Consider the following 13,320-nt stretch of genomic DNA (forward strand, 5'->3'; position numbering starts at 1 on the left):
GCAGTTAATTTAATTTTTTTCTTTTTCATTTTTTTTCTCTTCTTCTGCTAAAATTTTTTATAACTATTACCCTTTTCTTTTTTAACATTTTTTAACTAGATTATCTAATATATATATTTTTTTCTTTTTTATACTTTTGTTTATTCATTTTCTTTTTTTTTAATTCTTTTTTTTCTTTCTTTCTTTTTTGAACCGCTTTTTATCCCCAAATCAGAAGAGATCCTAATCTCTTCAATCTTTTTTTTCTTAATTCTTTTTTAAATTCTTGATTGAATTTTTAATTCAATCTCTTTTTTTTAATTCTTTTTTTCTTTTTTTTCTTTCTTTCTTTTTGAACCTCTTTTTATCCCCAAATCAGAAGAGATCCCAATCAGAAGAGATTGGGAGATCCCAATCAAAGGAGATCCCAATCAGAGGAGATCCCTCACCCAATCGTGAGGGGGGAGAAATCCCCCCTCACGATTTGGGATCTCTTCTGATTTGGTTAAAGCATATTTTCCTGGGATTGTTGCCACCCTTTTAGTATTTTACTTGCTCCTTCATATACTCTTAGCTGGACAAAATGACAAGGCGGAAAAATTCACAACAAAAAAAAGAACAAGAGGCAGTACCGAAGGCTAGGGACCTAATCAATACAGACATTGGTAATATGTCAGATCTAGAGTTCAAAATGACAATTCTCAAGGTTATAGCCGGGCTTGAAAAAGGCATGGAAGATATTAGAGAAACCCTCTCGGGAGATATAAAAGCCCTTTCTGGAGAAATAAAAGAACTAAAATCTAACCAAGTTGAAATCAAAAAAGCTATTAATGAAGTTCAATCAAAAATGGAGGCTCTCACTGCTAGGATAAATGAGGCAGAAGAAAGAATTAGCGATATAGAAGACCAAATGACAGAGAATAAAGAAGCTGAGCAAAAGAGGGACAAACAGCTACTGGACCATGAGGGGAGAATTAGAGAGATAAGTGACACCATAAGACGAAACAACATTAGAATAATTGGGATTCCAGAAGAAGAAGAAAGAGAGAGGGGAGCAGAAGGTATACTGGAGAGAATTATTGGGGAGAATTTCCCCAATATGGCAAAGGGAACGAGCATCAAAATTCAGGAGGTTCAGAGAACGCCCCTCAAAATCAATAAGAATAGGCCCACACCCCGTCACCTAATAGTAAAATTTACAAGCCTTAGTGACAAAGAGAAAATCCTGAAAGCAGCCCGGGAAAAGAAGACTGTAACATACAATGGTAAAAGTATTAGATTGGCAGCTGACTTATCCACAGAGACCTGGCAGGCCAGAAAGAGCTGGCATGACATTTTCAGAGCACTAAACGAGAAAAACATGCAGCCAAGAATACTATATCCAGCTAGGCTACCATTGAAAATAGAAGGAGAGATTAAAAGCTTCCAGGACAAACAAAAACTGAAAGAATTTGCAAACACCAAACCAGCTCTACAGGAAATACTGAAAGGGGTCCTCTAAGCAAAGAGAGAGCCTACAAGTGGTAGATCAGAAAGGAACAGAGACAATATACAGTAACAGTCACCTTACAGGCAATACAATGGCACTAAAATCATATCTCTCAATAGTTACCCTGAATGTTAATGGGCTAAATGCCCCAATCAAAAGACACAGGGTATCAGAATGGATAAAAAAACAAAACCCATCTATATGTTGCCTCCAAGAAACTCATTTTAAACCCGAAGACACCTCCAGACTTAAAGTGAGGGGGTGGAAAAGAATTTACCATGCTAATGGACATCAGAAAAAAGCAGGAGTGGCAATCCTTATATCAGATCAATTAGATTTTAAGCCAAAGACTATAATAAGAGATGAGGAAGGACACTATATCATACTCAAAGGGTCTGTCCAACAAGAAGATCTAACAATTTTAAATATCTATGCCCCCAACGTGGGCGCAGCCAACTATATAAACCAATTAATAACAAAATCAAAGAAACACATCAACAATAATACAATAATAGTAGGGGACTTTAACACTCCCCTCACTGAAATGGACAGATCATCCAAGCAAAAGATCAACAGGGAAATAAAGGCCTTAAATGATACACTGGATGAGATGGACATCACAGATATATTCAGAACATTTCATCCCAAAGCAACAGAATACACATTCTTCTCTAGTGCACATGGAACATTCTCCAGAATAGATCACATCCTCGGTCCTAAATCAGGACTCAACCGGTATCAAAAGATTGGGATCATTCCCTGCATATTTTCAGACCACAATGCTCTGAAGCTAGAACTCAACCACAAGAGGAAGTTTGGAAAGAACACAAATACATGGAGACTAAACAGCATCCTTCTAAAGAATGAATGGGTCAACCGGGAAATTAAAGAAGAATTGAAAAAAATCATGGAAACAAATGATAATGAAAATACAACGGTTCAAAATCTGTGGGACACAACAAAGGCAGTCCTGAGAGGAAAATATATAGCGGTACAAGCTTTTCTCAAGAAACAAGAAAGGTCTCAGGTACACAACCTAACCCTACACCTAAAGGAGCTGGAGAAAGAACAAGAAAGAAACCCTAAGCCCAGCAGGAGAAGAGAAATCATAAAGATCAGAGCAGAAATCAATGAAATAGAAACCAAAAAAACAATAGAACAAATCAACCAAACTAGGAGCTGGTTCTTTGAAAGAATTAATAAAATTGATAAACCCTTGGCCAGACTTATCAAAAAGAAAAGAGAAAGGACCCAAATAAATAAAATCATGAACGAAAGAGGAGAGATCACAACTAACACCAAAGAAATACAAACTATTATAAGAACATACTATGAGCAACTCTACACCAACAAATTTGACAATTTGGAAGAAATGGATGCATTCCTAGAAACATATAAACTACCAAAATTGAACCAGGAAGAAATAGAAAGCCTGAACAGACCCATAACCAGTAAGGAGATTGAAACAGTCATTAAAAATCTCCAAACAAACAAAAGCCCAGGGCCAGATGGCTTCCCGGGGGAATTCTACCAAACATTTAAAGAAGAACTAATTCCTATTCTCCTGAAACTGTTCCAAAAAATAGAAATGGAAGGAAAACTCCCAAACTCATTTTATGAGGCCAGCATCACCTTGATCCCAAAACCAGACAAGGATCCCATCAAAAAAGAGAGCTATAGACCAATATCCTTGATGAACACAGATGCAAAAATTCTCACCAAAATACTAGCCAATAGGATTCAACAGTACATTAAAAGGATTATTCACCACGACCAAGTGGGATTTATCCCAGGGCTGCAAGGTTGGTTCAACATCCGCAAATCAGTCAATGTGATACAACACATCAATAAAAGAAAGAACAAGAACCATATGATACTCTCAATAGATGCTGAAAAAGCATTTGACAAAGTACAGCATCCCTTCCTGATCAAAACCCTTCAAAGTGTAGGGATAGAGGGCACATACCTCAATATCATCAAAGCCATCTATGAAAAACCCACCGCAAATATCATTCTCAATGGAGAAAAACTGAAAGCTTTTCCACTAAGGTCAGGAACACGGCAGGGATGTCCATTATCACCACTGCTATTCAACATAGTACTAGAAGTCCTAGCCTCAGCAATCAGACAACAAAAGGAAATTAAAGGCATCCAAATCGGCAAAGAAGTCGTCAAATTATCACTCTTCGCAGATGATATGATACTCTATGTGGAAAACCCAAAAGACTCCACTCCAAAACTGCTAGAACTTATACAGGAATTCAGTAAAGTGTCAGGATATAAGATCAATGCACAGAAATCAGTTGCATTTCTCTACACCAACAACAAGACAGAAGAAAGAGAAATTAAGGAGTCAATCCCATTTACAATTGCACCCCAAACCATAAGATACCTAGGAATAAACCTAACCAAAGAGGCTAAGAATCTATACTCAGAAAACTATAAAGTACTCATGAAAGAAATTGAGGAAGACACAAAGAAATGGAAAAATGTTCCATGCTCCTGGATTGGAAGAATAAATATTGTGAAAATGTCTATGCTACCTAAAGCAATCTACACATTTAATGCAATTCCTATCAAAGTACCATCCATCTTTTTCAAAGAAATGGAACAAATAATTTTAAAATTTATATGGAACCAGAAAAGACCTCGAATAGCCAAAGGGATATTGAAAAACAAAGCCAAAGTTGGTGGCATCACAATTCCGGACTTCAAGCTTTATTACAAAGCTGTCATCATCAAGACAGCATGGTACTGGCATAAAAACAGACACATAGACCAATGGAACAGAATAGAGAGCCCAGAAATAGACCCTCAACTCTATGGTCAACTAATCTTCGACAAAGCAGGAAAGAATGTCCAATGGAAAAAAGACAGCCTCTTCAATAAATGGTGTTGGGAAAATTGGACAGCCACGTGCAGAAAAATGAAATTGGACCATTTCCTTACACCACACACAAAAATAGATTCAAAATGGATTAAGGACCTCAATGTGAGAAAGGAATCCATCAAAATCCTTGAGGAGAATACAGGCAGCAACCTCTTCGACCTCAGCCGCAGCAACATCTTCCTAGGAACATCGCCAAAGGCAAGGGAAGCAAGGGCAAAAATGAACTTTTGGGATTTCATCAAAATCAAAAGCTTTTGCACAGCAAAGGAAACAGTTAACAAAACCAAAAGACAACCGACAGAATGGGAGAAGATATTTGCAAACGACATATCAGATAAAGGACTAGTGTCCAAAATCTATAAAGAACTTAACAAACTCAACACCCAAAGAACAAATAATCCAATCAAGAAATGGGCAGAGGACATGAACAGACGTTTCTGCAAAGAAGACATCCAGATGGCCAACAGACACATGAAAAAGTGCTCCATATCACTCGGCATCAGGGAAATACAAATCAAAACCACAATGAGATATCACCTCACACCAGTCAGAATGGCTAAAATCAACAAGTCAGGAAATGACAGATGCTGGCGAGGATGCGGAGAAAGGGGAACCCTCCTACACTGTTGGTGGGAATGCAAGCTGGTGCAACCACTCTGGAAAACAGTATGGAGGTTCCTCAAAATGTTGAAAATAGAACTGCCCTATGACCCAGCAATTGCACTACTGGGAATTTACCCTAAAGATACAAATGTAGTGATCCAAAGGGGCACGTGCACCCGAATGTTTATAGCAGCAATGTCCACAATAGCCAAACTATGGAAAGAACCTAGATGTCCATCAACAGATGAATGGATCAAGAAGATGTGGTATATATACACAATGGAATACTATGCAGCCATCAAAAGAAACGAAATCTTGCCATTTGCGACAATATGGATGGAACTAGAGCGTATCATGCTTAGCGAAATAAGTCAAGCGGAGAAAGACAACTATCATATGATCTCCCTGATATGAGGGAGTGGTGATGCAACATGGGGGCTTAAGTGGGTAGGAGAAGAATCCATGAAACAAGATGGGATAGGGAGGGAGACAAACCATAAGTGACTCTTAATCTCACGAAACAAACTGTGGGTTGCTGGGGGGAGGGGGGTTGGGAGAAGAGGGGTAGGGTTATGGACATTGGGGAGGGTATGTGCTTTTGGGTAAATTGGAAGGGGAGATGAACCATGAGAGACTATGGACTCTGAAAAACAATCTGAGGGGTTTGAAGTGGCGGAGGGGAGGGAGGTTGGGGTACCAGGTGGTGGGTATTATAGAGGGCACGGCTTGCATGGAGCACTGGGTGTGGTGAAAAAATAATGAATACTGTTTTTCTGAAAATAAATAAATTGGAAAAAAAAAAAAAAGAATTGAAAAAAATCATGGAAACAAATGATAATGAAAACACAATGGTGCAAAATCTGTGGGTCGCAACAAAGGCAGTCCTGAGAGGAAAATATATAGCGGTACAAGCCTTTCTCAAGAAACAAGAAAGGTCTCAGGTACACAACCTAACCCTACACCTAAAGGAGCTGGAAAAAGAACAAGAAAGAAACCCTAAGCCCAGCAGGAGAAGAGAAATCATAAAGATCAGAGCAGAAATCAATGAAATAGAAACCAAAAAAACAATAGAACAAATCAACGAAACTAGGAGCTGGTTCTTCGAAAGAATTAATAAAATTGATAAACCCCTGGCCAGACTTATCAAAAAGAAAAGAGAAAGGACCCAAATAAATAAAATCATGAATGAAAGAGGAGAGATTACAACTAACACCAAAGAAATACAAACAATTATAAGAACATACTATGAACAACTCTACACCAACAAATTTGACAATTTGGAAGAAATGGATGCATTCCTAGAAACATATAAACTACCACAACTGAACCAGGAAGAAATAGAAAGCCTGAACAGACCCATAACCAGTAAGGAGATTGAAACAGTCATTAAAAATCTCCAAACAAACAAAAGCCCAGGGCCAGGCGGCTTCCCGGGGGAAGTCTACCAAACATTTAAAGAAGAACTAATTCCTATTCTCCTGAAACTGTTCCAAAAAATAGAAATGGAAGGAAAACTTCCAAACTCATTTTATGAGGCCAACATCACCTTGATCCCAAAACCAGACAAGGATCCCATCAAAAAAGAGAGCTATAGACCAATATCCTTGATGAACACAGATGCGAAAATTCTCACCAAAATACTAGCCAATAGGATTCAACAGTACATTAAAAGGATTATTCACCACGACCAAGTGGGATTTATTCCAGGGCTGCAAGGTTGGTTCAACATCCGCAAATCAGTCAATGTGATACAACACATCAATAAAAGAAAGAACAAGAACCATATGATACTCTCAATAGATGCTGAAAAAGCATTTGACAAAGTACAGCATCCCTTCCTGATCAAAACCCTTCAAAGTGTAGGGATAGAGGGCACATACCTCAATATCATCAAAGCCATCTATGAAAAACCCACCGCAAATATCATTCTCAATGGAGAAAAACTGAAAGCTTTTCCACTAAGGTCAGGAACATGGCAAGGATGTCCATTATCACCACTGCTATTCAACATAGTACTAGAAGTCCTAGCCTCAGCAATCAGACAACAAAAGGAAATTAAAGGCATCCAAATAGGCAAAGAAGAATTCAAACTATCACTCTTCGCAGATGATATGATACTATATGTGGAAAACCCAAAAGACTCCACTCCAAAACTGCTAGAACTTGTACAGGAATTCAGTAAAGTGTCAGGATATAAGATCAATGCACAGAAATCAGTTGCATTTCTCTACACCAACAACAAGACAGAAGAAAGAGAAATTAAGGAGTCAATCCCATTCACAATTGCACCCCAGACCATAAGATACCTAGGAATAAACCTAACCAAAGAGGCTAAGAATCTATACTCAGAAAACTATAAAGTACTCATGAAAGAAATTGAGGAAGACACAAAGAAATGGAAAAATGTTCCATGCTCCTGGATTGGAAGAATAAATATTGTGAAAATGTCTATGCTACCTAAAGCAATCTACACATTTAATGCAATTCCTATCAAAGTACCATCCATCTTTTTCAAAGAAATGGAACAAATAATCCTAAAATTTATATGGAACCAGAAGAGACCTCGAATAGCCACAGGAATATTGAAAAAGAAAGCCAAAGTTGGTGGCATCACAATTCCGGACTTCAAGCTCTATTACAAAGCTGTCATCATCAAGACAGCATGGTATTGGCACAAAAACAGACACATAGATCAATGGAACAGAATAGAGAGCCCAGAAATAGACCCTCAACTCTATGGTCAACTAATCTTCGACAAAGCAGGAAAAAGTGTCCAATGGAAAAAAGACAGCCTCTTCAATAAATGGTGCTGGGAAAATTGGACAGCCACGTGCAGAAAAATGAAATTGGACCATTTCCTTACACCACACACAAAAATAGACTCAAAATGGATGAAGGACCTCAATGTGAGAAAGGAATCCATCAAAATCCTTGAGGAGAACACAGGCAGCAACCTCTTCGACCTCAGCCGCAGCAACATCTTCCTAGGAACAACGCCAAAGGCAAGGGAAGCAAGGGCAAAAATGAACTATTGGGATTTCATCAAGATCAAAAGCTTTTGCACAGCAAAGGAAACAGTTAACAAAATCAAAAGACAACTGACAGAATGGGAGAAGATATTTGCAAACGACATATCAGATAAAGGACTAGTGTCCAAAATCTATAAAGAACTTAGCAAACTCAACACCCAAAGAACAAATAATCCAATCAAGAAATGGGCAGAGGACATGAACAGACATTTCTGCAAAGAAGACATCCAGATGGCCAACAGACACATGAAAAAGTGCTCCATATCACTCGGCATCAGGGAAATACAAATCAAAACCACAATGAGATATCACCTCACACCAGTCAGAATGGCTAAAATCAACAGGTCAGGATATGACAGATGCTGGCGAGGATGCGGAGAAAGGGGAACCCTCCTACACTGTTGGTGGGAATGCAAGCTGGTGCAACCACTCTGGAAAACAGCATGGAGGTTCCTCAAAATGTTGAAAATAGAACTGCCCTATGACCCAGCAATTGCACTACTGGGTATTTACCCTAAAGATACAAATGTAGTGATCCAAAGGGGCACGTGCACCCGAATGTTTATAGCAGCAATGTCCACAATAGCCAAACTATGGAAAGAACCTAGATGTCCATCAACAGATGAATGGATCAAGAAGATGTGGTATATATACACAATGGAATACTATGCAGCCATCAAAAGAAATGAAATCTTGCCATTTGCGACAACATGGATGGAACTAGAGCGTATCATGCTCAGCGAAATAAGTCAAGCGGAGAAAGACAACTATCATATGATCTCCCTGATATGAGGAAGTGGTGATGCAACATGGGGGCCTAAGTGGGTAGGAGAAGAATAAATGAGACAAGATGGGATTGGGAGGGAGACAAACCATAAATGACTCTTAATCTCACAAAACAAACTGAGGGTTGCTGGGGGGAGGGCGGTTGGGAGAAGGGGGTGGGGTTATGGACATTGGGGAGAGTATGTGCTTTGGTGAGTGCTGTGAAGTGTGTAAACCTGCGATTCACAGACCTGTATTCCTGGGGATAAAAATATATATTTATTAAAAAAAAAAAAAAGTCATCTTCGCCCACTTACCTTTGTAGCTCGAGCATGACACACCAACACCAACACCAACACACCAGTGCTCCAGGTCCCCCCACCCCCTCGGCTGCTCACGCCTCCAGGACCTGGTGGTCTGTTGTGTGGCTCTCCAGTCTATGAGAAGTCCGTCAGTCTTTTATTTATTTATGTATTTATTTTTATTATTTTCTGTCAATCTTTTAAAGACCATGTAAAAAGTTGTCTTCTCGATGGACTCTTCCTTATGAGAATGAATCCCTCCCCCCCTTTTTTTTTAAAATTTTCCTTTTATGTGCTCCCACGCCCTTCGGTGTTAGACCACATCTCACAGCTTGCCTTTTACAGTGCTTCCGTGCAGGTCTTTCTTTCCTAATATTCTCTGGTGTTTGAGACCATTTTATTCATGCTGAAGTTCCCAACGAAGGTTTGTAACCCCTTCGCCTAGACAGAATAATCACTCAATATGTGCTTGCTAGATTGAATTTTTTTTTTAAAGATTTTATTTATTTGAGAGAGAGTGAGCGAGCAAGCGCACAAGCAGCGGGGAGGAGCAGAGGGAAAGGGAGAAGCAGACTCTCTGCCGAGGCAGCCCAACGTGGGGCTCAATCCCAGGACCCCAAGATCATGACCTGAGTTGAAGGCAGGCGCTTCACTGACTGAGCCACCCGGTGGCCCCTAGATTGGACAGTTCTTCTCTTAATTTCCCTACAACACCAAGGATAGGGTGGAGCACATAGCAGTTAATTAACAAATAATGTTGACTGATAAAAGCTGTGGGTCGGGCGGAGCTCAATGACATCTTGACAAAGAAAAGCGTATTTTCTAATCCTCTAAATTGCTCCGGCACTGAATTGGTCCTAAATAACAGATGTCTTGATGTACCGAAAACAATCAATGGAGTAGTTTCAATATATTTTTATTTTCAGTGGTTCTTCTGGAGAGAAACTATTTTTACCTGAGGAAAACACGTGAAAGAATTTTGGAAGTCAAATTCTTAGGATGTGAATGGAATTTTCACTGTCTATTCAAGATTTATTCAAGCACTTGGTAATGGTCTCTAGACCAGACACAGAAAAAGGAACTAGATCATAAAATGAATATGATAACCCCAGCCCTGAAGGTGTTTACATATCCTGGAAGGCAAGTCTCAAAGGAATCTGGGTTTTGGTGCTTTAGAAAAACAGGGACTACTTAGCCCTATGCTGATGAATCTGGAAGTTCTTTAAAATGTACACTCTTCAGGGGCACCTGTGTAGCTCTGTTGTTAAGCATCTGCCTTTGGCTCAGGTCAGGATCCCAGAGTCCTGGGATTAAGCCCCACATTAGGCTCCCTGCCCAGCAGGAAGCCTATTTCTCCCTCCCCCACTCCCCCTGCTTGTGTTCCCTCTCGTGCTGTCTCTGTCAAATAATTAAAAAAAAAAAATCCAAAAAAAGGAAAATGTACCCTCTTCAGTTCAGATTATAAAAATTACATGTCAATGTATATTAAAAACAAATCTCTAATAGTATTTTATTTAGAAAACCACTTTGGATTCAGCAAAACAGATGCTATGAAGCTGGGCTTGGAGATAGGGTTAGGCAAGAGAGTTTCCTTGTGTACAATGTAGGGAGGCTCTCCCTCCCCAGTTCCTTAGTCCATGCAAGAGCAGGGTCAGCCTTGAGAACCAGTGTTCCCTTAAAATCTCATACCCTAACCTCTCCTGCCTCACCCTAGTTCTGGCCGGCTACAAATATTTAAGAAAATAATCATTTTGCATTTATAGTCAGTTTTGTAGACTTGGTACACTTTATAACAAATGCTTTACAGACTATTTCTGGCTTACCAAAAATGGAACTGTGAAATCATGGGGGAAATGAGACCTATGCAAAGAGCAGGTCTACTTTTTGGAGGTAGGGGTAGATATTAAGGGAAAGAGGAAACATAATTAGCATAGTATAATGACTGCCAAGTTCAAAGCTGCCAACTATTCAGATTAGAAGTAGTTCTTATATCTAAACTGTTCTATTATTTATAACCATTAATTTATGGGTTTGCTGGCTTCAAGTAACTTTATTTTTTTTTTTTTTTTAAGGATTTACCCATTTGTTCGAGAGAGACAGTGTGAGCATAAGCGCGGGGTGGAGGGGGGGAAAGGGCTGAGGGAACGGTACAGAGACTCTCAAGCACATTCCCCACCCAGTGCGGAGCCCGACACGAGGCTTGATGTCAGGACCCTGAGATCGTGACCTGAGCCCAAACGAAGAGCCGGGCGCTCAACCAACTGTGCCACCAGGCGCCCCTCCAGTAACTTTTGATTGGAGTTTTTCCAAGATCAATATCAAGTGAACTGAACAAACGGTAGTAAAACCACCAGAAAGGTTACAAGACAATATTAATATTCTCTCAAGACAGATTACTTCAAGGACTAGTTCTTGACGATGACTCCCTTCCTAGTTCCTTCGTCTACTTATTGATGGTTATTCAGGACCAAATATGGAAATTCTGGATGCCTTGGGTTGATAGGCCTATACCTCAGTAGTTGATGTAGGTATGCTAATAAATACAGAATTGGGGATAAGTGATTTAGATTTCAGAGGGCACGGACATCAAGCGGAAAAGATTTTCCCGTGACACCGAAGTCATGACAACTTGGAATCAGCCTGTCAAGTGTCACTGCGTCTGGGAATTCAATGCTCAGTGTCAGGTAAGGTTGTGAAGCAGCTTTCTGAAAAGTCCCAAATACGGAGTAAAACATTTTCCTCTGTACTGGCTTAATCCTATTTCTCCCCTACACGTGTTTAAGATGTTCAAGAGCTGTCATCCGTTTATTTTGGGTTGATGGTAGATTTCTTCTTCTTTCATTTCACTTTAAAATTGAAATTTTTTATCTACCGAAGTGTGAGGTGTTGGAACTAAGAATTTCATATATAGCTCTCGACTGAGCCTCGGGGAGTTTGGCTGTGACTGTGACTTATATTTAAAACTCTTTGGGGTGGTCCCTAAATGAGGTTCTGCATGTTCTGCTGCAACGGCAGTGAACGAAATCATTCCGAGCTGCTGTAAATAGTGCTGTTTGTGTCGAAAGAGGTTTTATGCATTGGATAATAAAAAGGCTGAGGCTGCCCTTAAATAACATGCTTGGGTTTTCAAAGTCAAACCTCCAAAATCATGAAAAATCTTTTTACCAATGAAAAAGGACAGTTTTAAGAAAAAACTATTACTCAAATAATAAACTAAAATGACTATAAATGACTTGACCATCTCCCCAAAATGCCCATTTTTGAGGACTACACAAAGTTTTTTCTAATTGTAAGTTGGAACAACTTATAAGTTACAAAAAGTTTAAAACACCAAAAGCCCGAACAAGTTAAAATATTTTAAATGTGTAATTGAAGTCAGCAGAGAGCACAGGTAAACTGGACTTATTGCCACTGTGCCCCTAAAAGCTTTTCCTCCCTTAAATGTGATCCCTCTAGGGTCGCCTGGGTGGCTCAGGTCCTGATCCCGGGGTCCTGGGATTGAGCCCCACATAGAGCTCTCTGCTCAGCAGGGAGCCTGCTTCCCCCTCTCTCTCCATCTGCCTCTCTGCCTGCTTGTGTTCTCTATCAAATAAATAAATAAATATTTAAAAAAAATATGATCCCTCTAACCCTGACCTCCGCAGCAATGTAAAATCCAAGCTTGTGAAAATAAAGTTCATGGAGAATACTATCCTTACTGAAATCATTACTGGAAATAATTTTCCATGAAAACATTAATTAAGAAATTCCCCCAGATAATTTCATTGCTAGAGGTAGTGTAAAAATATGCATATACACACATGCATATGTGCATTATACGTGTTTTCTCATTTAAATCCCATAAATACATTTTTAACATGCATTGGCCTGTATCAATTTTTTTTAAAAGATTTTACTTATTTATTTGACAGAGAGAGAGATCACAAGTAGACAGAGAGGCAGGCAGAGAGAGAGGGAAGCAGGCTCCCCACTGAGCAGAGAGTTCAATGCAGGCCTCGATCCCAGGACCCTGGGATCATGACCTGAGCCAAAGGCAGAGGCTCAACCCACTGACCCATCCAGGTGCCCCTGTCTCGAATTTTTATTTTGGATCAGCTACTTTGTCTGTGGTGGGCGACATCAAGATTCATAAATTATATAATCTCACTTAAAAAACAAACAAAGCTGCAATCTGAATTTCTAGTTATCTGACATCTTGAGTAAACAGTTCAGATAACATCTATTCATGCAAACTTTTCACCATCCTTTATTGGGTGATTACCT

This window comes from Neovison vison, chromosome 2, assembly GCF_020171115.1.
Source record: "Neovison vison isolate M4711 chromosome 2, ASM_NN_V1, whole genome shotgun sequence".
NCBI lineage: Eukaryota > Metazoa > Chordata > Mammalia > Carnivora > Mustelidae > Neogale > Neogale vison.